This window comes from Scyliorhinus canicula, chromosome 10, assembly GCF_902713615.1.
Source record: "Scyliorhinus canicula chromosome 10, sScyCan1.1, whole genome shotgun sequence".
In the NCBI taxonomy this organism is placed as follows: Eukaryota; Metazoa; Chordata; class Chondrichthyes; order Carcharhiniformes; family Scyliorhinidae; genus Scyliorhinus; species Scyliorhinus canicula.
The window spans coordinates 21129297-21155606 of record NC_052155.1 but is presented as its reverse complement, the minus strand read 5'-3'; the positions used below and the strand labels follow the sequence as shown (position 1 = coordinate 21155606).

General features: G+C 46.0%; 1 long non-coding RNA gene across 1 annotated transcript in view; it reads right to left on the bottom strand.

Annotated features, from left to right (window-relative positions):
- Positions 1-3790: 3790 nt before the first annotated feature.
- Positions 3791-26310, bottom strand: part of LOC119972927 — a 46464-nt gene continuing 23944 nt past the window's right edge. Inside the window, exon 3 of the long non-coding RNA XR_005462176.1 lies at positions 3791-3925. This is a non-coding gene — a long non-coding RNA (uncharacterized LOC119972927). The remainder of the gene's footprint in view (positions 3926-26310) is intronic.

Sequence of the window (26310 nt, the reverse complement as noted above, 5' to 3'; positions counted from 1 at the left end):
AACAGCGCTAGGCTAGTTGGGATGAATGACCTATTTCGATGTATATTCTATGTATGAATTCAATGCAACCTATTTTACTAGCAACGGGATGCAAAATTAAGTATTGGCTTTTCATGAAGTCATTAATTAATTTTGCAGGTGACGGATTTTCACAAGAAATGAAATGAAATGAAAAATGAAATGAAAACCGCTTATTGTCACAAGTAGGTTTCAAATGAAGTTGCTGTGAAAAGCCTAGTCGCCACATTCCAGCGCCTGTTTGGGGAGGATGGTATGGGAATTGAACCGTGCTGCTGGCCTGCCTTGGTCTGCTTTTAAAGCCAGAGATTTAGCCTAGTGTGCTAAACCAGCCCCAAGAGGCAAACAGATGAAAAAAAAGCAATTAGAAAATTCCAAGCTCTTTTTCAAATAGCGCCGTAAAATCTTTTAGCTCTGTGTGTATAGGTGTGTGGGGCCTGAGTGTAATGTATTTTATTTGAAAAGCAACATTATTGAGAATACAGCATGGCATTGAGACTAAATGACGTGCTCAAACCTTGGAGTATGGTTTGATTGCAGAATTTGCTACTCCACCAGCAAGGATGCTGCCAACTAATCCATGCTGACACTTAAAAGCGACACCTGTTCAAACATTTTGTTCCCAATGCAAATCTTCTTGCTCTCGGAGTCCATAATGGGAATTCAATCACACATACCTCCATTCTTGAATTCCCAATGTGTATCCCAGTACAGAAAGCTCCATGGCAACAGCACACATTCATAAAATATATAACTTAATGGGGAAAAAAATCAGATGTTCCTGTCAGTAAAGCAATCCTTATCTTATAGTTGAGTATATTGTATTTTAAGTTTCTGTTTTCTTCATATAGAATATGTTTGGCCTTTCTATCACGCTTCTTACATACAAATATTGATGGATGTGAAAGCTGTTCCATTCAATAATGTTGCAACTAAGCATCATGTCTTTCTGATGTTTGCACCCGAAGACTTCCGGTGGCGGTGATGCGGAGCTAAGCCGCACGTACGGCAGCTCCCGCTGAAAACGGACTTTGGGGCTCTTTTCAGGGCCCCCAATGGAACTTTGTCGGCAAATCCCGAAGTGGGAAGAGGACAGGAGTCGACCCCTACGGTTCTATGGTCCGGACCAGGAGTGGGGTAAGAAGAAAAACTGTGGAAGCACCCCTGGAAAAGCGGGGGAAGAAAAAGAAAATGGCGGCCGGCGGAGGCCCGGAGGAGTGGAGGCGGTGGGCGCAGGAGCAACAGGCGACTCTGCTGCGCTGCTTCCAGGAGCTGAAGGTGGAGATGCTGGAGCCGTTGAAGGTAACCACCAGGGAGCTGATGGAGGCTCAGACAGTCCAGGAGCCGCGATCCGGGAGCTGCAGAAGCAGGCCTCCGAAAGGGAGGATGAGGCCGTGGCCGTCGCGGGGAAGGTGGAGATGCACGAGGCGCTCCATAAAAGGTGGCAGGAGCGGTTCGAGGAGCTGGACAACTGGTCGAGGCGGAAGAATTTGCGGATCCTGGGCCTCACGGAAGGGCTGGAGGAGTCGGACCTGGCGGCCTATGTGGTTGTTATGTTGAACTCGCTGATGGGGGCTGGATCCTTCCAGGGGCCCCTGGAGTTAGAGGGGGCCCACAGAATTCTGGCCAGGAGGCCCAAGCCGAACGAGCCGCGGTTTGGTGCGGTTTCATCGGTTCGTGGATCGTGAGTGTGTGCTCCGGTGGGCCAAGAAGGAGCGGAGCAGCAAGTGGGAGAACACGGAGGTGCGGATCTTCCAGGACTGGAATGCAGAGGTGGCGAAGCGGAGGGCCGGGTTTAACCGGACGAAGGCAGTGCTCCACAGACAGAGCGTGAAGTTTGGCATGTTGCAGCAAGCGCGTCTGTGGGTCACCTATAAGGATCGGCACCATTATTTTGAGTCCCCGGAGGAGGCGTGGGTATTTGTGCAGGCCGAGAAACAGGACTCAAACTGAGGGTCTAAGATGGGGGATGTTGTATAATACTGTACTTGTATTTGCTCGGTTTAATGTAAGATGTGGGTTGGCCTTAGGGTGGGTGGGGTGATGTTGTTATGTCTGATGTTTGCACCCTGTCAATAGTGTTGTAATCTCACCAGAAAGAAAAAAAAAAGATATTTTAAAAAACCTAGACCATTTATGGAAATGAAGGTTGAATCTTCCTGGCTCATTGGCAATGGACAAAGAGAACCAATCTCTCCCTGGCACCGTGCCAGCTGCAGAAACATTGGCAGCTCAGCTTCCTGCAGGGGTCCAATTGAGCCACTTAAGTGGCCAAATAAGGGCCATGTCTGCCTCCACAGGCATTTTCCTCACACGAGAAGGGCTTGCACTCCATGGTGCATAAAGGAGGGCCCCAAAGCGGCAATGGCCACTCCTGTAGCAACATCACAACATCACAGGTGCTGCACAACACCATTCCCAATTCCCACCCCCCCCCCCCCCCTCCGCTCCAATCGTTGGTCCTCTCCGCATGGCTGCAGCTTCTCCCAGCCAAACTGACCTCTCTTTGCAGGTACCCAAGTAATTGAGGCATTCGCTCACTCATCATACAGCCTCAGCAAGGGCTATTGCTCGCTGCGGCAGCTGAGCTGCTGACCCTGTCTGCTTGGGCTGGTAACTCTTGAGTGTGGGCTGAAGTGCTTGGACAGCAGCACCAGCTATTGCTTCTCAATTGGCAGTCACGGCAACATACCAGCCCGTGACCTGCTGCCAGGCCAAAGCCTGGTTGCCTCCTGTTTTCAGACTGGCGGTGGAACCTCGCTGTCACAGAAAAAACTCAACTCCAGAATATAGATACGTAGAAGACAGGAGCAGGAGAAGGCCTTTTGGCCCTTCGAGCCTGCTCCCCCATTTATCACAATCATGGCAGATCATCCAACTCAATAGCCTAATTCTGCTTCTCTCCATAGCCTTTGATCCCATTTGCCCCAAGTGCTATATCTAGCTGCTTCTTGAATATAATTCCTGGAAATTTCTCCCTGGCCTTCAAACATAAGCAAATCAGGTTAAATGAGATCACAGCAAAGATGAGACGCATCACCCAATAGGACCTTTACATTCGAAGACATCATCTGGAAGTCACGCAGAGAGCTAAAGGACATTTTGGCCAGAACCAAAGCTGAAGGGTCCCCAAGTACAGGCAAGTAATGCTGGCATTGAACCATCTGATAGTTACCTGCACCATGCATGTAAACTTCTTCCCGTTTGTCTAACCAGAATCACTTATCCATTTGTGTATAGACATACAGAATTATCCATGGTGAAGGGAAAAACACATCAGCCTTCAGTCATACATTTACCTCTCCGGTTTCATTAATGATCCAGCTACGGAAATATTTTCAAATCTTTCAAAGTTCAAACACCAATTAATTTTTTAAATGTGAAATAAAACAAATACTGATGATCCTTCAAGATTTGTTCTGCTCTGAGTAGATCCTGGTTCTTGTGCAACATTGCATGTTTAATCAAAAATAATCACTGAAATACTTTGAACAATTGGTTTAAAAGCAAAAAAACCTCAGTTATGTTTCCAATTGTCAGCACATTTCCACCATGAAGAGAAGACCAAAGGAAGTCAATTTTTTAATAAAAAATTAATGATCCCATGCATTAATTGGGCTATAATGAATGTTTAATTCACACATTGTGCGCACATTGACTGTGATATTACAAAACTTTGCATAATATTTTCAGGCTCTCGAGCGACCTGATGAGCATATATTGTTTAATATAAAAGGCAATCATTATACTTATAAAAATCCATGTCCTCGGATCTCCAGAAACGCCAGACCAACACTTTGAAAGTATGTCTGGCTGCTTTCTTTTCCAAACAATTCCTGTTCTGAACAATTCTCCAGCAACTAGTTCAGTTCTGCCTTGGACATTTTTGATTGCGTTGCCTAGCCATCTGGAAAAGATGTAAAAATTCTGAATGAAACCTCGTTTATTCAATGGTCTGAAACTAAACACTGTTGATATCAGTTTTCTGCATCAAGAGAGAATTCTGACAGCCATTGTGTGTGAAAGGTTTATTTAGAAATCCCTGGGCCATTGGCACTCTAATTAGTGGAATTATTCTTCAGCAAACGACAAGACATGAGCCTCTAACCGAAAATCTTAAACTAATATGTGGAAAATAATGTTAACATAAGTTCATGACCTGTAGGCCAAGGGTTTCTGCAGTGGGTGAAATTGGTGATCCAGGTGCAAATTGTACTCAAAATTGCACTAATTTTGTGAAGTGAATCTTTTGCTGAAGTTGAAAATCATTTGTATAGAGCCAAATGTAGAATCATCCATGAACCAGTGCAATCAGGAAACACTTTAGAACGTAACAATTTTTTTTTTTTTAAATTTGCGTTAAGAATAATCTTCAATATATTTGAAAATAGTAACCTGGTGCAGTTTTATTTATACAGCTGAAAATTAATCTATCAAAAAAAATGTCTAGTCTGCCATCTGTGAGTAATCCAATTTGAAATAACTGAAAATGATTAAGAGATACTGTACAGAATTATTTGTTGCTTGCTATATCGGTGTACAGCAGTCGATTTCTTTGTAAATTAAGAAAATGAAGGATGTCTGTTAGCGCCTTTAGACCACAAACCAAGCTTAATTATAACAGCCCCTTTGCAGGTCCACAAACAGGCACAACTATCACACAGCCACCATGGGATTTGGCCTGTTTTGAGAGCAGAACCGTCTTTCAGCACAATGGCCCATAACGTCCAGGTTACCCAGTGCGCATTTAGAGGGTAACCCTATGATACGTTGGGAATCCATCTCGGAGGTTCCCATCTAAGGCTTTACCCAGCAATTGCCCAGAAGCACTAACTTCCTCTGGACAATTGGGCTGAGCTGGGAACCACCCGGCAGAGTCCAAAAATGTGCAGGCTGGGTGATTTGGCCATGCTAAATTGCCCCTTAGGTTGCATGAATAGGGCAGGGAATTCAGCCTGAGTAAGGTGGTCCTTCGAAGGGTCATTGCAGGCTCGATGGGCCAAATGGCCTACTTCTGCACTGTAAGGATTCTATGATGATTCTCTGCAAAGTGATTTAAATCACTAACTTCTGATGGTTCTGCCAGCTTTTGATAGCTACTCTGAAAATTAGAAGGAAAACTTTGAACTCCAGGTTAACTATTTAAGCACCTGGGCCCAATCTCCCATGGGACACCCCGCACAAACACAGCCCCTCTCCCAGGAAACCCACTACACCTATCCCACAGCTGACCCAACCCCCTCACTGCTCCCCCAGCCTTCTCTCCTCATCTGGTGATCTGAAGCCCCCCAGCCCGACAGGATTCCCCCCCTACCCGACCGACCCTCCCGGTGCAACTCAGTCCAACTGCCCCAATTCCCAGACTGACCCCCTCCCGGACTGACCTCCCTCCTGACTGATCCCCTCCCAAACAAACCCCCACCCTCCTGGACTGATGCCCCACCCCCCCACCAGTCCAACCCCCACCTCCACCACAACACTGGGTCCGACCTCCTCCCCCTCCCCCACAACACTGGGTCCGACCCCCCCCCCCAACACCGGGTCCGATTCCCTTCCCTCAAAGGCTGGGATTGACCACACCCCCAAACACCACAAACTGATCTCCCCCCAACTTTGGGCTTAATCGCCCCCCCCGAACACCTGGTCCGACCCCTTCCCTCTCCCCCATAACACTGGTCTAATCTCCCATCCTCCTGGGCCAATCCCAATCATTGCCTCCTCTATTCCCTAAACTTAATCATAGAATCATATAATTTACAGCGCAGGGTGAGGCCATTCGGCCCATCAAGTCAACACCGGCCCTTACAAAGAGCACCTTACTGAAGCCCATCTATCCACCCTATCGCCGCAACCCAGCAACACCCACCTAACATTTTTTGGGCACTAAGGGCAATTTATCATGGCCAATACACCTAACCTGCTCATCTTTGGGCTGTGGGAGGAAACCGGAGCACCCGGAGGAAACCCACGCAGGCACAGGGAGGACGTGCAGACTCCTCACAGACAGTGATCCAGCTGGGAATTGAACCTGGGACCCTGGAGCTGTGAAGCAACTGTGCTAACCACTATGCTACCATGCTGCCCTTACCTGCTCCTTGCAAATGTCCCTTTGAACCTCCGCCCCCTCATTTATGACAGCTACTGCCGTAGAAAGGGGGAGTGACTTACCTGTCTGTGTCCCAGTTACGCTACGACAATGCAGTTGGGGGCGCGGTTCGCTGCTCCTGTTTGACTCATTTGAGTGAGGAAGGTTGGGCGAGACAGGGACTTCAGAATTCAGTGATGATAGTGGCAATCCGATGGCACATTAAAGGCCAATAATGTTTTTTAAACCAGTGCAAAGGAACGTAGATTTATGCTGAATGAACCTTGAGCTTGAAATGCTTTGGTCTTTTGCATTAGCTTGTACAGTGCAACACAACGGAAACTCGTGGCTCTATTGTCTTCAGAATGCCATGTTTCATGAGATCTTTACTTGTAAGCAATTGACATTTATTTATTTTTTATTCTGATCTTATTGAGAATAATCACACTGTGCATTCATACAGGTACATGTATTTACAGCCTGTAGGTATGGGCACAGGGTTATGCCTACAATAGAACTTCTCTTTTTCTGTGAGAGTTTTATTCATGAATCTACACCAACCATGCAAATTTGCTATTTCGGAACTGTTTAGCTTTTGCGCGGGTATAGTTATCCAGCAATTCAGTCTTTGAGCACACCCCAGATTTATAAAGTGCAGTTTCAAAAACTCAGCAAACTTCATTGAAAAATGTGTAGAAGTCAGAGCAATGGAATAGTTGCACTCGTAGTCAGTCGCCTGCTTTAGGGCCATCTTATGCTCATCCGGAGCTAAGAAGGGCATTTGTAAAGAAGGCTATTTTTGGATCGAAAAATTGTTGAAATCATTTGGGACGTGCATTAGACATTCAAATGATCAGGTCTAGTGCGAGGGATTCCACAATCAGCATATGTGAGTTCTCATGTTAACATAGTAAGTATGCAACTAATCTTGGTGCAAATGGTAGCTCCAATTACATCTTGGAATGTATCTCCTCATGACCTGGGCCATCATGCCAGGTTTACAATTGCTCATAAATGCTCAAACTGCTACAAAGCAGGTAATCAACTGCATTGCCACCACCTCTTTGGATGGCTTACCTGAAAATGAGCTGGCTGTTGATTATCAGGAGCTCCAGCAATGCCACTTGTGCAGCAGAAGCCTCCTCACCCATTGATCGACAGTCAATATGATATAGAGACCCTGAGCAAGGACAACCAGACGGCATTGTGACAGCATGTCCATGCTGTCATCTCCACTCTGATTCCATGAGCTTCTGAGCAGCCAAATTGTAGTCAATGCCCCCAGGCTGACCCCACACCAGGTGAACAGCAGTTGCCAGAATTAGGCCATACTGACAGAAATTGTACTCAGAGCTTCCTCACAGACTCTCAGCTGTCTGGCGCCTCACAGACCCTGGTCACAAGTATTGCACCAAGAAGATGTACTTCATGAGATAGTTAAACGCTAGAGGCACATGGTAAGCTTATGGTTAAAAAAAACTAAATCAGGGACAATTCATAGTTTTAGCATTAGAATATGCAGGAAAAGGATTGGCACTGAATTTCATTTGTGTGGTTGCGGAATGACAAACCTTAAAGTAATATAGCCTGTCTGGTACATAATTAAGGTTGCAGTGCAACTTCTGTGATTTATTAGAGAATACATAGGGGTATATCATGACAAACACAAAAATATAAATTTATATTAGAAGAGAAAGAGCAGTCACTGACTAATGTGGCCCTTTAAAAATAGACAGGGGCACCATTGCAAATGAAAATAAGAAAATAGCAGAGTTTTGAATAATTGTCTTAGAACATAGAACATAGAACATTACAGCGCAGTACAGGCCCTTCGGCCCTCGATGTTGCGCCGACCTGTGAAACCACTCTAAAGCCCATCTACACTATTCCCTTATCATCCATATGTTTATCCAGTGACCATTTAAATGCCCTTAATGTTGGCGAGTCCACTACTGTTGCAGGCAGGGCATTCCACGTCCTTACTACTCTCTGAGTAAAGAACCTACCTCTGACATCTGTCCTATATCTATCTCCCCTCAATTTAAAGCTATGTCCCCTCGTGCTAGCCATCACCATCCGAGGAAAAAGGCTCTCACTGTCTACCCTATATAATCCTCTGATCATCTTGTATGCCTCAATGAAGTCACCTCTTAACCTTCTTCTCTCTAACGAAAACAGCCTTAAGTCCCTCAGCCTTTCCTCTTAAGATCTTCCCTCCATACCAGGCAGCATTCTGGTAAATCTCCTCTGCATCCTTTCCAATGCTTCCACATCCTTCCTATAATGCGGCGACCAGAACTGCACACAATACTCCAAATGAGGCTGCACCAGAGTTTTGTACAGCTGCAACATGCCCTCATGGCTCCGAAACTCAATCCCTCTGCCTTTAAAAGCTAACACACCGTCTGCCTTCTCAACAACCCTCTCAACCTGGGTGGCAACTTTCAGGGATCTATGTACATGGACACTGAGATCTCTCTGCTCATCCACACTACCAAGAATCTTACCATTTGCCCAGTACTCTGTCTTCCTGTTACTCCTTCCAAAATGAATCAATGAATCACCTCACACTTTTTTGCATTAAACTCCATTTGCCACCTCTCAGCCCAGCTCTGCAGCTTATCTATGTCCCTCTGTAACCTGCAACATCCTTCCGCACTGTCCACAACTCCATCGACTTTCGTGTCATCTGCAAATTTACTCACCCACCCTTCTACGCCCTCCTCCAGGTCATTTATAAAAATGGCAAACAGCAGTGGCCCCAAAACAGATCCTTGTGGTACACCACTAGTAACTGGACAGCAGTCTGAACATTTCCCGTCAACCACCACCCTTTGTCTTCTTACAGCTAGCCAATTTCTGAAAAAATTGATAAAGGGGTCTTTTTCAGGATGGCAGCCGGTGAGTAGTGCTGTGCCTCAGGAGTCTGTGCTGGGACCACAACTTTTCACAGTATATATTAATGACCTGGAAGAAGGAACTGAAGGCACTATTGCTAAGTTTGCAGATGATACAAAGATCTGTAGAGGGACAGGTAGTATTGAGGAAGCAAGGGGGCTGCAGAAGGATTTGAAGAAGCTAGGAGAGTGGGCAATGAAGTGGCAAATGAAATACAATGTGGAAAAGTGTGAGGTTGTGCACTATGGAAAGAAGAACTTAGGCATAGACTATTTTCTAAATGGGGAAATGCTCAGGAAATCAAACACACAAAGGGACTTGGGAGTCTTTGTTCACGTTTCTCTTAAGGTTAACGTGAAGGTTCAGTCGGCAATTAAGAGGGCAAATGCAATGTTGGCATTCATGTCAAGAGGTCAAGAATACAAGACCATGGATGTGCTTCTGAGGTTGTATAATGCCCTGGTCAGGCTCAATTTGGAGTATTGTGAGCAGTTTTGGGTCCCATATCTAAGGAAGAATGTGCTGAGCGTGGAATGGGTCCAGAGGAGGTTCACAAGAATAATCCCTGTAATGAAGAACATGTCGCATGAGGAACGGTTGAGGACTCTGGGTCTGTACTCGTTGGAGTTCAGAAGGGTGAGGGGGGATCTTATTGAAACTTACAGGATACTGCGAGGCCTGTATAGACTGGATGTGGAGAGGATGTTTCTACTTGTAGGAAAAACTAGAACCAGAGGACTCCATCTCAGACTAAAAGGACGATCCTTTAAAACAGAGATGAGGAGGAATTTCTTCAGCCAGAGAGTGCTGAATCTGTGGAACTCTTTGCCACAGAAGGCTGTGGAGACCAAATCATTATGTCTTTAAAACAGAGGTAGATAGGTTCCTGATTAATAAGGGGATCAAGGATTATGGGGAGAAGGCAGGAGAATGGGGATGAGAAAATATCAGCCATGATTGAATGGCAGAGCAGACTCGATGGGCTGAGTGGCCTAATTCTGCTCCTATGTCTTGTGGTCTTATGGTCTACATCCTCGGGTGTTAGAGGAAGTGTCAGCGGAGATAGTGGATCCATTGGTTACATTTGAGGCATTTCAGAGAAGGTTCACTCAATTGATTCCTGAGATGAGAATAAGATGATAATAAGATGCATAGGATAAAGATGCATAGCATTAAGGGTAAAGTAGTAGCATGGATAGAGGATTGGTTAATTAATAGAAAGCAAAGAGTGGGGATTAATGTGTGTTTCTCTGGTTAGCAATCGGTAGTTAGTGGTGTCCCTCAGGGATCCGTGTTGGGCCCACAATTGTTCACAATTTACATAGATGATTTGGAGTTGGGGATCAAGTGCAATGTGTCCAGGTTTGTAGACGACGCTAAGATGAGTGGTAAAGCGAAAAGTGCAGAGGATACCGAAAGTCTGCAGAGGGATTTAGATAGGTTAAGTGAATGGGCTAGGGTCTGGCAGATGGAATACAATGTTGACAAATGTGAGGTTATCCATTTTGGTAGGAATAACAGCAAAAGGAATTATTATTTAAATAATAACATATTAAAATATGCTGCTGTGCAGAAAGACCTGGGTATGCCAGTGCATGAGTCACAAAAAGTTGGTTTACATGTGCAACAGGTGATTAAGAAGGCAAATGGAGATTTGTCCTTCCTTGCTAGAAGAATGGAGTTTAAGATTAGGGAGGTTATATTGCAATTGTATAAGGTGTTAGTGAGGCCACACCTGGAGTATTGTGTTCAGTTTTGGTCTCCTTACCTGAGAAAGGACGTACTGGTGCTGGAGGATGTGCAGAGGAGATTCACCAAGTTAATCCCAGAGCTGAAGGGGTTGGATTACGAGGAGAGGTTGAGTAGACTGGGACTGTACTCGTTGGAATTTAGAAGGATGCGGGGGGGATCTTATAGAAACATATAAAATTATGAAGAGAATATGTAGGATAGATGCGGGCAGATTGTTTCCACTGGTGGGTGAAAGCAGAACTAAGGGGCATAGCCTCAAAATAAGGGGAAGTAGATTTAGGAATGAGTTTCGGAGGAACTTCTTCACCCAAAGGGTTGTGAATCTATGGAATTCCTTGTCCAGTAAAGCAGTTGAGGCTCCTTCATTAAATTTTTCAAGATAAAGATAGATAGTTTTTTGAAGAATAAAGGGATTAAGGTTTCTGGTGTTCGGGCCAGAAAGTGGAGCTGAGTCCACAAAAGATCAGCCATGATCTCATTGAATGGCGGAGCAGGCTCGAGGGGCCAGATGGCCTACTCCTGCACCTAGTTCTCATTGAATGGCACAGCAGGCTTGAGGGGCCAGACGGCCTACTCTTGCTCCTAGTTCTCATTGAATGGCGGAGCAGGCTGTGGTGATATGATTTGCATAGCTGTCTGCCATTGGTGCAGAACACTGGCTTACCATTGGCCCTGGTCGGTCATGTGCCTCCCGACCGATTGGTTGAGACCAGTCATGTGACTGCTCTCCGATTGGTTGAGAGGCTGAGTTAACCACGCCTCCTTACCGAAGTATAAATAGTCGAAGCGCCTGGCGGTCGTCCATTTTATTGTAGACAACCGCAGGGCTAAGTTCTAGTTTATTAAAGCCTAACTTTTGTAAAGCAACTCGTCTCTCGTGCAATTGATGGCTCATCACAGGCTCGAGGGGCCAGATGGCCTACTCTTGCTCCTAGTTCTGATTGAATGGCGGAGCAGGCTCGAGGGGCCAGATGGCCTATTCCTGCTCCTAGTTCTCATTGAATGGTGGAGCAGGCCCAAGGGCCAGATGGCTTTCTCCTGCTCCTCGTTCTTTTGTTCTTATGAGGGGTTTATCTTGTGAAGAGAAATTGAGCAGTTTTGGCCGACGCTCTCAAGTTCAGAAGAATGAGATAAGAGCTAATTGAGGTATATAAGATAATAAAAGGTACTGACAAAGCAGATGTACAGCAGATGCTTCCTCTTGTGGGGGCATTCTAGAATGAGAGTTTATAGTTTTAGGATAAGGTGTAGCAGATTTAAAACAGAGCTGGGAAGAAATTTCTTCTCTCAAGTGGTTGTGAATCTCTGGAATTCACTACCCCAGAGTGCGGTAGATGCTGGGTCATTGAGTAAATTTAAGGAAGTGACAGATTTTTAATTAGTAATGGGGTTGAAGGATTCTGGAGAATGGGCAGGAAAGTGGAGTTGAGGCTCAGATGAGATCAGCCATGATCATATTGAATTGTGGAGCAGGCTAGAGGGGCTTATTTGCCAAATCCTGCTCCTAGTTTGTATGTTCTTCATAAGAGGGAAGAACTGAAAGAAATCAGTATTAGTAGAGAAATAATGTTGGAGCAATTGATCGGATTGAAGGCTGATAAATGCCCATGGCCTGATAACCTACATCCCAGAGTGCTTAAGGATGCGGCTCTGGAAGTAATGGATGCATTAATGGTCATGGTGCGAACAGGCTATAGAGTTAGATGATTAGCAATGGTCATAATGAATGGCGGAGCAGGGTTGAAGGGTCAAGTGGCCTACCCCACTCCTATACTTCTAAGTAGCTCAATTAATAATTTTAATCTAGGGCCAGTAAATCGTTCTTGGATATTAAGGATTATGGAACCAGTGCATGTGGACAGAGTTAAGAAACAGATCAGACAAGATATCATTGAATGGTGACAGAAGAAGCTCGCGGGGCTGAATGGCCAACTCTTGTTTCCATGTTCCCATATTCCAAAGACAGGGAAAGAGGATTGGAAATGGAAAGGGTCTGTAGTATATTGGGAGAAAATATCCTGTATCAAGATCTGCCTACCAGGTTTTGTAGTTGCCAACATTACTTGCACTCATGTCTTCTTTAGTCTCTCAGGTTGTTTGGCAGCACCCTCTAATATTCCTCAGAAGATTCTTGGTCCTGCTGTTGGCCATGCCTCTTGAACTGAAAAAAATCTTCTCAAGTCACCAGAGGTGGGTTTCATCATGCCCATTGTCTGCCCAATGATGGATCTGGCAGATGTTGAGGAGTTCTGCAAATAATGGTCTCTAAGGCCAAACCCTCTGACTGTTGAGCATCTGCAAATAATGGTGGTGTGGCGATTACCATGAAACAGAAACTGAACTGGACTCAGCCATATAAATACTGTGGCTACAATGTTAGATTCTGATTGCTGTTCAGTAAAGAGTCAAGAGTTCTGCTCCTTTCCCAAGACATCTTTATTTTCCTTGAATACAATCTATACAAAACTCTATCCCACACTACATCAAACAAGTGCCACCTGCAACCTCTTTACATATCAGTGTCAATTATTGGATGCTTAACATCAATGAGACATCTAACTGGAATGCCTCTTAACCCATTGCTTTACAGTCTCCCCTTCCTTGCAGAAAAAAAATAATTTGGTAAATATTGGTTTCCCCAGAAAAAACAAAATGACAAGAAACTCAAAAACACAAACGCAATTTCGCCCCCTCTTGTTTTCCATTTTTTTGGAAGGAAAAAAACAGTCACAGAAATAGGCGGCTGTCCTTAAAATCCTCTGTTTCTGTGACTGTTATATTTTTCCTTCCAATAAAAAATGGAAAACAAGAGGGGGTGAAATTGCTTTTGTGTTTTTGAGTTTCTTGTAATTTTGTTTTCGTAAAACAATCGGACAATTGATAGCTACTGTCGACCCATTTAATTTTTTGCTATCTCCCCTCTGTCCAACATCTGCTTTAAACTTGTGATGTCTATCCTTAACCTTTTCTCATTCACACTTTTTGTAGAGTGCACATTTTCCCACAGGGATTTATTGTCAATATGACACTCAAAGGGTATGTTACCCAAATCCCCTAATCCCAAAACATCTGCCAATATCTGGGATATATAAAAAGTCATATCCACCACCTCTACAAGGCTTAATGTCTCAGCAGCCAAAGTGCTCTTGACCACTCTCCTTATTTTCTTTGTTTCCCACACAAGAGGGCAACATTTACCATTGTTCCCCAAAAGGAAAATTATAAAACCCTCTGTGCTTGAAACCCCATCACATAAATTTGCATAGAACGCATTGCTATAAACTATGAGTTTCTAGTGCCTAAGACCACCTCAAACCAGGAACTTCAAAACATACTCCTGCATTTTTAGTTTGAGCTTTATTTGCTCTCATTATGTCTTCCACTTTAGGATCATTCATTTTTGTACTCGACTCTAAGACATCAAAACCAACGTCCGGTCTAGTCTGTCTATCTAACCAATTCAGGTGCCCACTCAAACTACGCAGTTGCCTTTTTTCAATCTTTGAAATCACTGCGTCTTTTTCTGAAACTTGGCCACGACTAATTGCTATTGGACTGATGCTTTCCAAATGAGATTGCACGTAAAGTTGCACCTAACTCAGTCTGTCCGATTTCCGATCCAATGTACTTAAATGCACCGAAGGCCTGATTTCCAACCCTGAATTCTTTCCTCAACCCAGAGATTACAATAGCTTCGAAATCACTAGTCCCACCCAACAAAAAATCATTGACATGCATCTTGAAGATGCCAGAAAGATTTCCTTTACAGTGCCAATAGACATTGCCGGGTCGGCTTTCAACTGGCAACAACCTAACTTCAACAAAACTGACCTTACCGAAAAATACCGGACTCTAGACTCATCATTTAATCCATATACACATTTGTTCAACTTCCCGAGTACCCCTTCTGTGTTAGCTGCCTCTTTACATATCAGTGTCAATTACTGTACATCCATGAGACATCACATTGGAATGTCTGTTAACCCATTCCTTAACATACAAAGCACAAGTCAGGGGTGGAATGGAATATTCTCCACTTGCCAGGATCGATTCAGCTCCAACTAAACTCAAGAAACCTGGCACCATTCAGGGCATACCAGCCTGCTTGATTGGCTCCCCATTCCCCACATTAAATATTCATTCCCTCCTCTACCAACACACAGTGGCAGTAGTGTGCACCATATATGAGATTCACTGCAACAACTCACCAAGGCTCCTTCGACAGCACCTTCCAAATCTAGGACCTCAACTACCTGGAAGGACAAGACTGTAGATATACAGAAACACCACCACTTGAGAGTCCTGCTCCAAATCACACACCATCCTGATGTGAAACTATGGCCGGGATTCTCTGTTTGTTCTCCTGTGAAGGTGAATTGGAACTGAAAAGCAATTCAGCATTATGCTTGGCGAGGAATACGAGGGATTGCCGATATGGGGCCGCTATCTTGAGCGGGCAGCCTGATAGCGAGGGCCCCCGGCTGGTCAACACCCGCATCGCAAGTCTGCCTGCCAGTAGGTTTTGTCACTTCCCCTGTCTGAAGTGCTCTCCAGCTTCCAGCTAGGGGTCTCTTTTCTGGAGGGGTATGTGGGGGGGAGGGGGGGGGTCCTTTAGTTTGGGGGTCTCTGGGGAGGTCCCTTTAGCAAGTGGATCTCTGCGGGGGTTCTCTCTATCTAAGGGGTCCTCCCTATTCAGGGAGTCTCTGTGGGAGGTCTCCCATTTAGGGGGTCTCGGGGTGCGTGGGGGGGGGGGGGGAGTGGGAGGAGGTCTGGTTGAGGAGGAGTGGGCAGGTCATGCATTGTGGGATAGGGTGACCCTTGAGAGGACTTTAAGTCAGCTACCTTAAGAGGTTACCCCCTTGGCCCAGAGCGAGGTCCACCACATCAGGACCACGCTGGTAAATACCAGTAAATACTGGCAAATACTGCTGCAGACAGGTTTAGCTCACTTGAGTAGACAGCTGATTCATAATGCAGTGCAATGCCAGCAGCAGGGGTTCAATTCCCACACTGGGCTGATGTTATTCATGAAGGCCCTACCTTCTCAACCTTGCTTCTTGCATGACGTGTGGTGATCTTCAGGTTACGTCACCACCAGTAAAGGCAAAGCAGCCTACAGCCATCTGGGACTATGGCGACTCTACCTTTTACCTAAATACCAGTAATGATCCCTGCCCACATGATTCTGGCCTTGAGAATCGTAAAATCGCAAGGGCCTGGAGACTCTGATGCTGGGCCCACTCAGTGGGTGCAAATGAGCCATTAGCATCCTTCCACTGGCATGCAGGCGTGAACCCCGATCCCGCCACCAGCGAGGGGGGGGATGAACATAGCAGTCAGTTCGGCGTCCGGTGCAAACCTCGATTTCGGCCTGACACCTGATTCTCTGCTAGCATCACGGGGTGGAGAATCCAGGCCTAAATCACCATTCCTTCACTGTCACTCGGTCAAAAGCCTGGAACTCCCTCACTAACAGCACTGTGGTGTACCTACATGAAATGGACTGCAGCTGTTCAAAAAGATAGCTCACTACCGCCTTCTTAAGGGTAAGTAAGGATGGATAATCTATGCTGCACTGGCCAGTAATGCCTACATCCCATAACATGATAAATAAATAAGTCTCCACTGTCTTTATCTTCTATTTGATAACTTTTCTTCTGCAAAAAGAATCATTCATTATCTTAACAATACATAACAATAATTTAAGATTTTTTTATTACAAATAAAGCATTCCTCAATTGGTTCGAAAAACAATTATACTGAAAAATTAAGCATTTCAAGAGTCACAGACATGTCATGCCATGTTAGTTTAGTTAAAGGAAGTGTGTTAATCCAGCATTAAGGTCAATAAACCCTTTACCATTGAAAGTGCCGTCATGATAAGGTATAAAGTGCCTTAGGTCTATTTATAATAATTTGATGTGAATCATTCCAAACCAACAAAAATGTTCTCGGTAAAGGACATTGGACTTTAACATAACAGTTCATTGTTTATAAACCAGAAGTGTATCCTGAGATTGCTATTTTGTGCTGGTGTGGTTTTATAGTTGTTTTTATAACAAACTAAAATGGTCGATGCACTAAACACTGCATGGGGAGGCGTGACTGTTTTAGGAGAAATTGTAAAGCTTTGAATCTTCAATAGTGCTTTTGTCCTCAATAAATATTTGTTCATTGTACTGTAAACCAGTTTATGCAAACATTTACTTTGCCGAGTACACTAAATTTCACGTAAATAGTAACTTGAAAATGTAATGAATATTAAGATGTTTATTCAGGTTTGCCAAATGAAATAAGGTACTTTGTTCATGTGGAGCATGTATGAAAATATTGTAGATCCTGTTGGGTAATAAAACTACTGTGCCATTTTGCAAATAATACACACCACTGTTTGAACAAGATATTAACAATGGATAATCTCTCATTTAAAATATATTATCCAATGATGTAGCAATCACTAATGCAGTATAGCGCTTCCAGCATTAAACACAAGACCCAGGTTCCAGCTCAAACAGTCAATCTCCTGGTCCAGATGCTGCAATATTACCAGTTATATCAATGTCATTGCCACTTATATATCGTGTTGTGACATGAATCCTAGATTCTATTATTCTGCGTATGCCTGTTTGGTTTCCATAGCACACATTTAAATTAAACTAAAGGTTTTCCAGATTTGCCAGTTAAAATTTCCAGTCCAGAATGGCATCTGGGCTGAATTGTAGGGCTCTTCAGAAGGTTAAGGGGTTCAAGTCCTACTCCATATCATCATTTACACTGATTCTCCAGTGCAGTAGCAAGGAAGTCTTTCTCTCCTGAAGGTGCTGTTTTTCAGGTGAAGTTTTAAAACAGATATTGTACAAGAAAAGAATGCTGCCTGGCTAACATTCCTCCCTCAACCAACCACTGGAAAACAAATTAACTGAACTTTCAACTGAATGGGTAAGATTTTCCAGCCCTTCCCACCGTCGGTATCTTCCATCCCCGCTGAAGTGACCCCCGCAGTGGGTTTCCCAATGGCAGAACGGGAGAGCCACGCATAACATCATTGACATCGATGGGACTGGAAGACCATGCTGGTGGCCAAAGAAGAACTGCCTCTACGACCAGGAAACATGCTGTGGGAGGGCAGAAAATCCTGACTTTTCCAAAATGCAAACTGGTAGCTCTATTTGACTGCACAACAATGATCATTGCATTTCAACAGTAATCCATTCCATTTGAAGTACTATAAGAGATCTGAAAAACGTGATGAGGTAAGCCTGTTCTGCTCTCTCATTATTCCATAATAGCTTTCTTTAATTTCTAAATCCAGATATAACTGGGGAGCAGAGATCTAAGTAAGAAAGGAGAAGCAATTAAATCATGAAAAGATCATTATTAAAACAAAAACAAAATACTAGAAATCTGAAATAAAAACAGCAAATGCTGGAAATACTCAGCAGGTCTGACAGCATCTGTGGAGAGAGAGCGAAACAAAGTTTTTAAAAAATAAATTTAGAGTACCCAATTCATTTTTTCCAATTAAGGGGCAATTCAGCGTGGCCAATCCACCCACCCTGCACATCTTTGGGTTGTGGGGGCGAAACCCACGCAAACACGGGGAGAATGTGCACACGGACAGTGACCCAGAGCCAGGATCGAACCTGGGACCTCGTCGCCGTGAGGCAGCTGTGCTAACCACTGCGCCACCACAAAGTTAATGGCATGATTCAACCAGATTCATGTCTGGTTTTGGGTGGGTTTAGTGGGGTGTTTATTGGTGGCTGCAGCACTGAGAAACACCTCAATGGCACTTTGCTGTTTCTCTTGGTCTTGGGGAGTTTCTCCCTGATGAGGTCACATTTGAGTTACTCCCTGCTGGCGAGCCTAGCAGCAAAGGCTCCTCGCAGATCGGGGCACCATTTTATCTGGGTGGCCGGATCTTTCTTCTCCCCCCCCCCCCACCCACGGCTTTCCAGCAATTCCCACCCACGTTCGATCATCCCCCTCCCAACCTCGTGGTGGCCCCCAAGAACAGCCGCTCATCCTCCTCCACCTGTTAAGACCCCACCCCGCCCGATCGCTGGCAGTGCCAACCTTAGCTCTGGCAGCCTGATAGTACCCTTCCAGCCTGACAATGGCACCCTGGCAGTACCAGGAATCCACTGCCAGAGTGCCACTGCCAAGGTGCCAGGCTGGCAGTGCCAAGGTCCCAGGTTCCAAAGGGAGTGCCAGGGCACCATCCTGCCCTGTTGTCAAGTCCCCAGCAAGACCCCAAGGTGGGCAGCAAGGTAGCATAGTGGTTAGCTCTGTGGCTTCACAGCGGCAGCGTCACAGGTTCGATTCTTGGCTTGGGTCATTGTCTGTGTGGAGTCTGCATGCTCTCCCCGTGTCTGCGTGGGTTTCCCCCGGGTGCTCCGGTTTCCTCCCTCAAGTCCCGAAAGACGTGTTGTTAGGTGAATTGGAAATTCTGAATTCTCCCTCTGTGTACCCGAACAAGAACCGGAATGCGGCGAATAGGGGCTTTTCACGGTAACTTCATTGCAGCATTAATGTAAGCCTATTTGTGACAATAAAGATTATTATTATTATAAGGCGCCATCACGACTGGCCTGGGATTCCACCCCTGCCCCTTCCCCCCACTCCAAGTGCCATTACAACTGGACCACATTTGTGGAAACCAGCACGAAAAAACTTCCTGGTGAGGTCTCACAGACATGGCTGTGAGTTTCTGGGCACCGGGAGAATGCTGCAAACGCTTATTTAAATTAGTGTAGTGGCTTATTTAAATATGTAGATTTGAATCATGCCCAGTGACGGCAAGTTCCACCTTGTGACGTCTTGCGAGATTTCATTAAATCCCGCGATTTCGAGCATCAGAAATCCTCTTGCAAGATTCAAGGGCAAGAGGCTTGTGGCTGGCCTCCCAGTCCCAACACGGCGAGTCTGGAAAATCCTGGCCAATACCCCAAAAATAATAGGTGGCAATGCTACGTTAAGGAACTTCAACAAAGGTTTAGTCAGTACCCAGTTATCAGACAATTACATTTTTGTAGTTTGTTAATGAATGAAAAATAACTTGCAACAACCTGAAATGACATGCAGCGCAAATCCTGTTTTGAGTTTCATGTTTTCACAGGAGTGGATTTAAATTTGAAATTTTGCCGGTTCAGGAGAAGATGTTGCATTGTATCACAAAGGATGAATGCAGGTAGATACATTGATGAGTGAAATAAAAACCCAATTACTCCTGAAAAGAGGGCAAGATGGAGAAAAAGGTGTCTGATTATTTCAAAACGCTGTACTGATTATCACTAAACAAATATGGCACATCAAGTCGAACTGTATTGTGCCCCAGCCTGTTTATAAAAGTTCACATTCAGTGTTTCTTCTTTTTTGTTATTGATGTTGGCATAGCTCTCAGGTCCTGTGACTGTAACAGATATTCAGAGCACACATTGCTGAACTACCTGCAAGTCATCAATCACCAGCAATCATCACAGTCTCTGTGAAGGCAAACACCATCACACACACCATTAGTAACTTCATACACACACTGCCTGAAGGGACGGGGTTACACTGAAACTTGAGTCTCCATCTCTGACAAACTAAGCATCCCATTTTCATGAATACCCTAAATATTTTTTAATTCCCTTGCAGGAAGAAAGCTAAGGTTTCACGTACACAACAAAAGCACTGATAGGCTCTTTTCTGTTTTCGGTACAGGTCACACAAAGGAAGTTTCGAGAGAAAGAATCAATCGGCAAACGAACATGCTTACTGTTAACTGTCCTGGTCAGTGTACACTGACTGACGTATCCTTCATACCTATTGGAGCAAGAACAAATTCTTTAGGAAAATTACAGAAGGCCAACTGAACCTGGCAACATGTGAAGCAAACGGAAAGTTAAGTAAGGTATGGAAAAGTGGAACAAGGTGCAGAAAAGAGCAGGAAATTGCAAAATAAAAAGGATACGAATAAGTAGTTATTCTCAACCAGAGCTTGCTTTGGATGATTTAAACTTTGAGGGAATTGAGCTTTAGTGATACTTTGTCCTGGAGAATAATTGCATTTTAGCAAGTGTAAGTTGTGTCCTTGTGCTTGAAGAATGAAATTGCACTTGAAGATTGCCGAAGCATTCTGCAACCAAATCTGAGAGATAATGGGTGTAATTCTAATGCCCTGCTGCGCCTGACAGCCAGTGAATAGTGGAAGATGCTATAAACAGGATTCGTGCCAGGCACCGAACAGAGTGCGATGCCCCCAGCCCATGGTGCATGAGGCAACCTGGTTCACACCCATTTATATGAGTCTTTAAACTTATTTAAATATGCTCAGCCTGTTCAAGGCCTGGGTCTCCTGCATGAGGCCACCAGAAATCATTACTGATTTCCAAAAATAGAAAGCAGACGTGATGACCAAACTGGGTGGTCGCAACAGGACAGGGCGATCCCTGGTAGTGCCAACCATGAGGGGGGACCTGATGGTTATGTAAAACAAACGTTCCTCTTGTACCTTCCTGGTAGACATGGTGGGTGTCAGATACAGGGCTGGACTTCCAGATTCTGGGCTCCAGTGCCATTTTGACTCTGGAGTTTTCAAACCTTCCAGTTTGTGAGAATGTGGGCTTTATGTTGTCCTGACAACTTACTTTCCCACCTATCTTTGTCTTAAAGGAAAGCTTAGATCCCATACATTCATTTCCTTCATCCAAGTCATTGTTTGTAAATAGATAAAGCTCCAGCATTGATCTCTGTGGAATGACATTCATGCCAGCTAAAAAAAAACAAATGACCTATTAACTCCACCTCTTTGCCTCCTGTTCATTGACCAATCTTCTATCCATGCTAATATGTTACCTCTGACTCCATGAGCTCTTATTTTGTGCAGTAATTTTTAATGTGGCTCCTTTCAAATGTTTTTTGAAAATCAAAATATACCACATCTACAGGTTCCCCTTTAACCATCTTGCTCGTTACTTCCTTAAGGAATTTGAATGAATTAGTCAAACACAATTTCCCTTTCACAAAACCATGTTGAGGCTGCCTGATTGTATTAAAATTCTCTAAATGTCCGTCTTGATAATGGATTCGCGCATTTTCCCAGTGAGAGATGTTAGATTAACTGGCCGACAGTTTCCTGCTTTCCTTCTCCTTTCTTGAACACAGATTACACATTCGTGATTTTCCAATCAGCCTGAACCTTTCCAGGATCTAGGTAATTTTGGAAAATCACAAACAATGCATCAACTATCTCTGTAGTCACTTCATTTAAGATCCTAGGATGAAAGCTAAGTTCTTACCTCCATTTTTGCTCTTGATTTTCAAGCTTCCTGGTATGTTTCTTGTGTCTTCTACAGTGAAGACAGATACAAAACACCTGCTCATTTCTTCAACCATGACCTTGTTTCCCATTATTAATTCTCCAGTCTCACCCTTTAAAGGACCATTGCTCTATTAATTGTTATTTCCCATAAGACGGAGAAGCAGAAGTAGGCCATTACGTCTGCTTCACAATTCAGTCAGATCACGACTGATCTGAAATGATAATTCTCAACTGCACTTTCCCACCTTATCCCCTTCCCCCTTGATTTCCTTGTTGATTAAAATCTGTCTAGATCAGCCGTGAACATACTTTTTTTTTTTTTTGAAGTTTTTTATTTAACACAAATTTGTAACAGTTACAAAGCGAAAAATGGCCCTGTGCAAAGAGCCTTAACATAGTGAGAACGAACAGTGGGAAAGAATAAACATGTTAATAAATGTTGAAGCCAAAGATCCTTCCATAAGGCACTTTCCCTGCCAGCTCTGTTTGCCCATGCCACACGTGTTCAACTAAACTAAACTAACGTGGCCCTAACCCTCTTCCCCCTCCCCGCCCCCCTCCGCCTGGTCTCCCCTACTCCCCCAGGCCTGACCTGCCAGGTCAGCCCTGCGCTTGGCCCTAGCCCGCCCCGCCCCCCCTCCGATCTCCCTGGTGCCCCCTGACCTACGCTAGTCACACTGACCCCTGCCCTTGGCGCCTACCTGTCTCCCGTCCCAGCGCTCAGGCCCTCCCCCCACACGCCAGGGACCCATTAACCTAATTGTATCCCACCGAGCCCTTTCAAGTCCCGTGACTAGCCCCTAGCCCATCCCCTTATCAGAGGCCCCGATCTCGCACCAAAAGGTACCAAGCACAGGCCCCCCCCCCCATTGCAATCCCCCCCCCCCCCCCCCATTGCAATCCCCCCAAAGGACCCTAAACAGTGCGCCCTCCAGCCCCCACTCTCTGTCCAGGCTGAAAACAATCTTGGATAAACATTGCAGTACAGGATAGTTTAACAAACCGCCGCCACACAAAATGTCTGAAAGCCCCGAGTCCTTTAGTTCCAGTCCAGCTTCTTTTTTTTTAGTAAAAGTCCTAATCAGAGCAATTTTAAGTTAACAGGCCGCCGCCACTGTACAGCACTGAAAGAACTAAGTGCCCATTAGTTCAAGTCCAGCTTCTTGTCTTTAATAAAGGTCCAAACCTGTTCTGGTGTCTCAAAATAGTAGTGGAGTTCCTCAAACGTAACCCAAAGCTTTGCAGGATATAGCATTCCAAACCTCACCTCCTTTTTGTAGAGGGCTGCCTTTACCTTGATGAATCCTGCACGCCTCTTGGCCAGCTCCGTTCCCAAGTCCTGGTAAATGCGCACCTCGCAGTTCTCCCATCTGCTGCTCCTCTCCGCCTTGGCCCATCGCAGCACACGTTCCCTGTCAGCAAGCCGGTGAAAGCGGACCACCAAGGCCCTCGGTCGGTCGCCCGTCCTGGGCTTCCTTGCGGGGGCTCTATGTGCCCCATCCAACTCCAGGGGTTGCGGGAAGGCCTCCGGTCCCATCAGCGCCTCAAGCATACCCGTCACGTATGCGCCCACATCCGACCCCTCGCAGCCCTCGGGGAGGCCAACGATTCGTAAATTCTGCCTCCTGGCTCTGTTCCCCAGCTCTTCAAGCTGCTCCTGCATCCTCCTCTGACGGGCGTTCAGCTCCTCCACCTCGTGCTCCAGCTCCGTTACCGTGCCCTCCTGACTGGAGAGCTTCGCCTCGACCTCCCTGAGCGCCTTCCCTTGGGCCGCCTGTGTCTCGACCATTCGGTCCATCACCGCTCTCATCGGGTCCAGCGTGTCCCTCCTCAGCTCGGCGAAGCAGTTCTTGAAAAACTCCATCTGCTCCTCCCTTGGCCAGTGAGCCTCCGCTCCCCGGTCCCCGCCGTCCGCCATGCTTGGCCGCCCGGCCTGGGTTCCCCGCTGCTCCCGCTTCGATCCTTGCCGCTCCACTCGACCGCTTCTGGTCCAGCTGCCCATACCCCGGGAAGAAAGCCTCTTCCCTGTCGTCTCCTCCACCAATTCAGGCTGCCAGGTCCCTAAAAAGTCCGTTGACAAAGGTCCGTTTGCCCATCTCGGGCGGGAGCGATCCGACCTGCGACCTGCCTCCTCGAGGGCGCCACCGGAAGTCAGCCGTGAACATACTTAACGACCCAGCTTCCACAGCTCTCCACGGTAAAGAATTCCACAGATTCACTACCCTCCGAGAGAAGAAGTTCCTCCTCATCTCTGTCTTAAATGAGTGACCCCTTACTCTGAGATTATGCCCTCTGGTCCTAGACTCTCCCACAAGGGGAGACAATCTCTAAGCTTCTACCCTGTCAGGCACCTGAGAATCCTATACTTCTCAATAAGGTCGCCCCTCATTCTTCCAAACTCCAGTGAGTACAAGCACAATCTATTCAACCTCTCCTCATAAAAAACTCCCCCCATAGCCGGGAACAACATTATGAACCTTCGCTGGACTGCCTCCAATGCCAGTATATCTTTCCTTAGCTAAGGGAACCAAAACTGTTCACAGTATTCCAGGTGTGGCCTAATTAGTGCCTTGTACAGTTTTAGCAAGACTTCCCTATCTTTATACTCCATTCCCTTTGAAATAAAGGCCAACATTCCATTTGCCTTCCTAACTTTCGGCTGAACTTGCATGCTAACTTTTTGTGATTTATGCACAAGGATCCCCAAATCCCTTAATGTTTCAGCTTTCAACAGTCTTTCACCGTTTTGAAACCTTGGGCGGAATTCTCCGACCCACGCAGGGTCGGGGAATCGCCCGGGGCCAGCGTAAATCCCGCCCTCGCCGTGGCCGGAATTCTCCGCCACCTGGGAATTGGCGAGAGCGGGAATCACGCCGCGCCGATCGGCGTGCCCACGGCGGCGATTCGCCGGCCCACAATGGGCCGAAGTCCCGCGCTGACAGGCCTCTCCTGCCGGCGGGAATTGGAGCACCTCTGGTGCCGGTGGGATTGGCGGCACGAGCAGGCCCCCAGGTCCTGGGGGGCGGGGCGCGGGGCGATCGGACCCCGGGAGGGTGGCCCCACCGTGGCCTGGCCCGCGATCGGGGCCCACCGATCGGCGGGTGGCCAGTGCCGTGGGGGCACTCTTTTTCTTCCGCCGTCGCCACGGCCTCCACCATGGCAGAGGCGGAAGAGACCCCCCTACCGCGCATGCACCGGTGGTGACATCAGCGGCCGCTGACGCACCGGCGCATGCGCGAACCGGCGAAAGCCTTTCGGCCAGCCCCGACGCTGCGCGGCGGGCATCAAAGGCCGTTGCCGCTGGTTTTGGCGCTGGAGTGCTGAACTGGTTGCATTTGAGTGCTACAGTGAGAGTTTGGTGACTGAGGGAGTATAAGGGTTCATTTTTATTTGAAGTCTAGTATTTCTTTTATTTAGTCAATTAACTTCAAAGTTACTGTTTGGTCTATAAGAAGGTGAATTTTGAATTAGCTTTAAACAAGGTTCTACTTGTAGGTACTTGCAGCTGGAGCTTGTTAATTAGTTAATTGGATGAGGCCAGTTTTCAGAGGCTAGAGACACAGTATAAATCTGAGCTAGTTACAGTGCAGACTTTGTTTGCACTAGAGTGTTGAACTGGTTGCATTTGAGTGCTACAGTGAGAGTTTGGTGACTGAAGGAGTGCTGAACTGGTTGCATTTGAGTGCTACAGTGAGAGTTTGGTGACTGACGGAGTGTTGAACTGGTTGCATTTGAGTGTTACAGTGAGAGTTTGGTGACTGACGGAGTGCTGAACTGGTTGCATTTGAGTGCTACAGTGAGAGTTTGGTGACTGAGGGAGTTAGGTGAAGAGGGAGTAAGGTGCGCTTTACATTTAATTTCCTATATTTATCAAAGAGAGTGAAGGGAGCCAGGAGTTTAGAGTACAGCTGACTGGAAGCAGAGTCAGAGGGCAGAGGTCCAGTTGGTCTACGGGGCAGCTAATTCTGTAAAGTAAGAGGGGATGGAGGCTAGGGCAGTTGCATGCTCCTCCTGTAGGATGTGGGTGGTGAGGGATACCACTGGTGTCCCCGCTGACTATCCCTGCGGGAGGTGCACCCAACTCCAGCTCCTCAGAGACCGTGTTAGGGAACTGGAGCTGGAGCTGGATGAACTTCGGATCATCCGGGGGGCAGAGGGGGTTATCGAGAAGAGTTATAGGGAGGTAGCCACATCCAAGGTACTGAACAAGAGTAGCTGGGTTACAGTCAGGGAAAGGAAAACTAACAGGCAG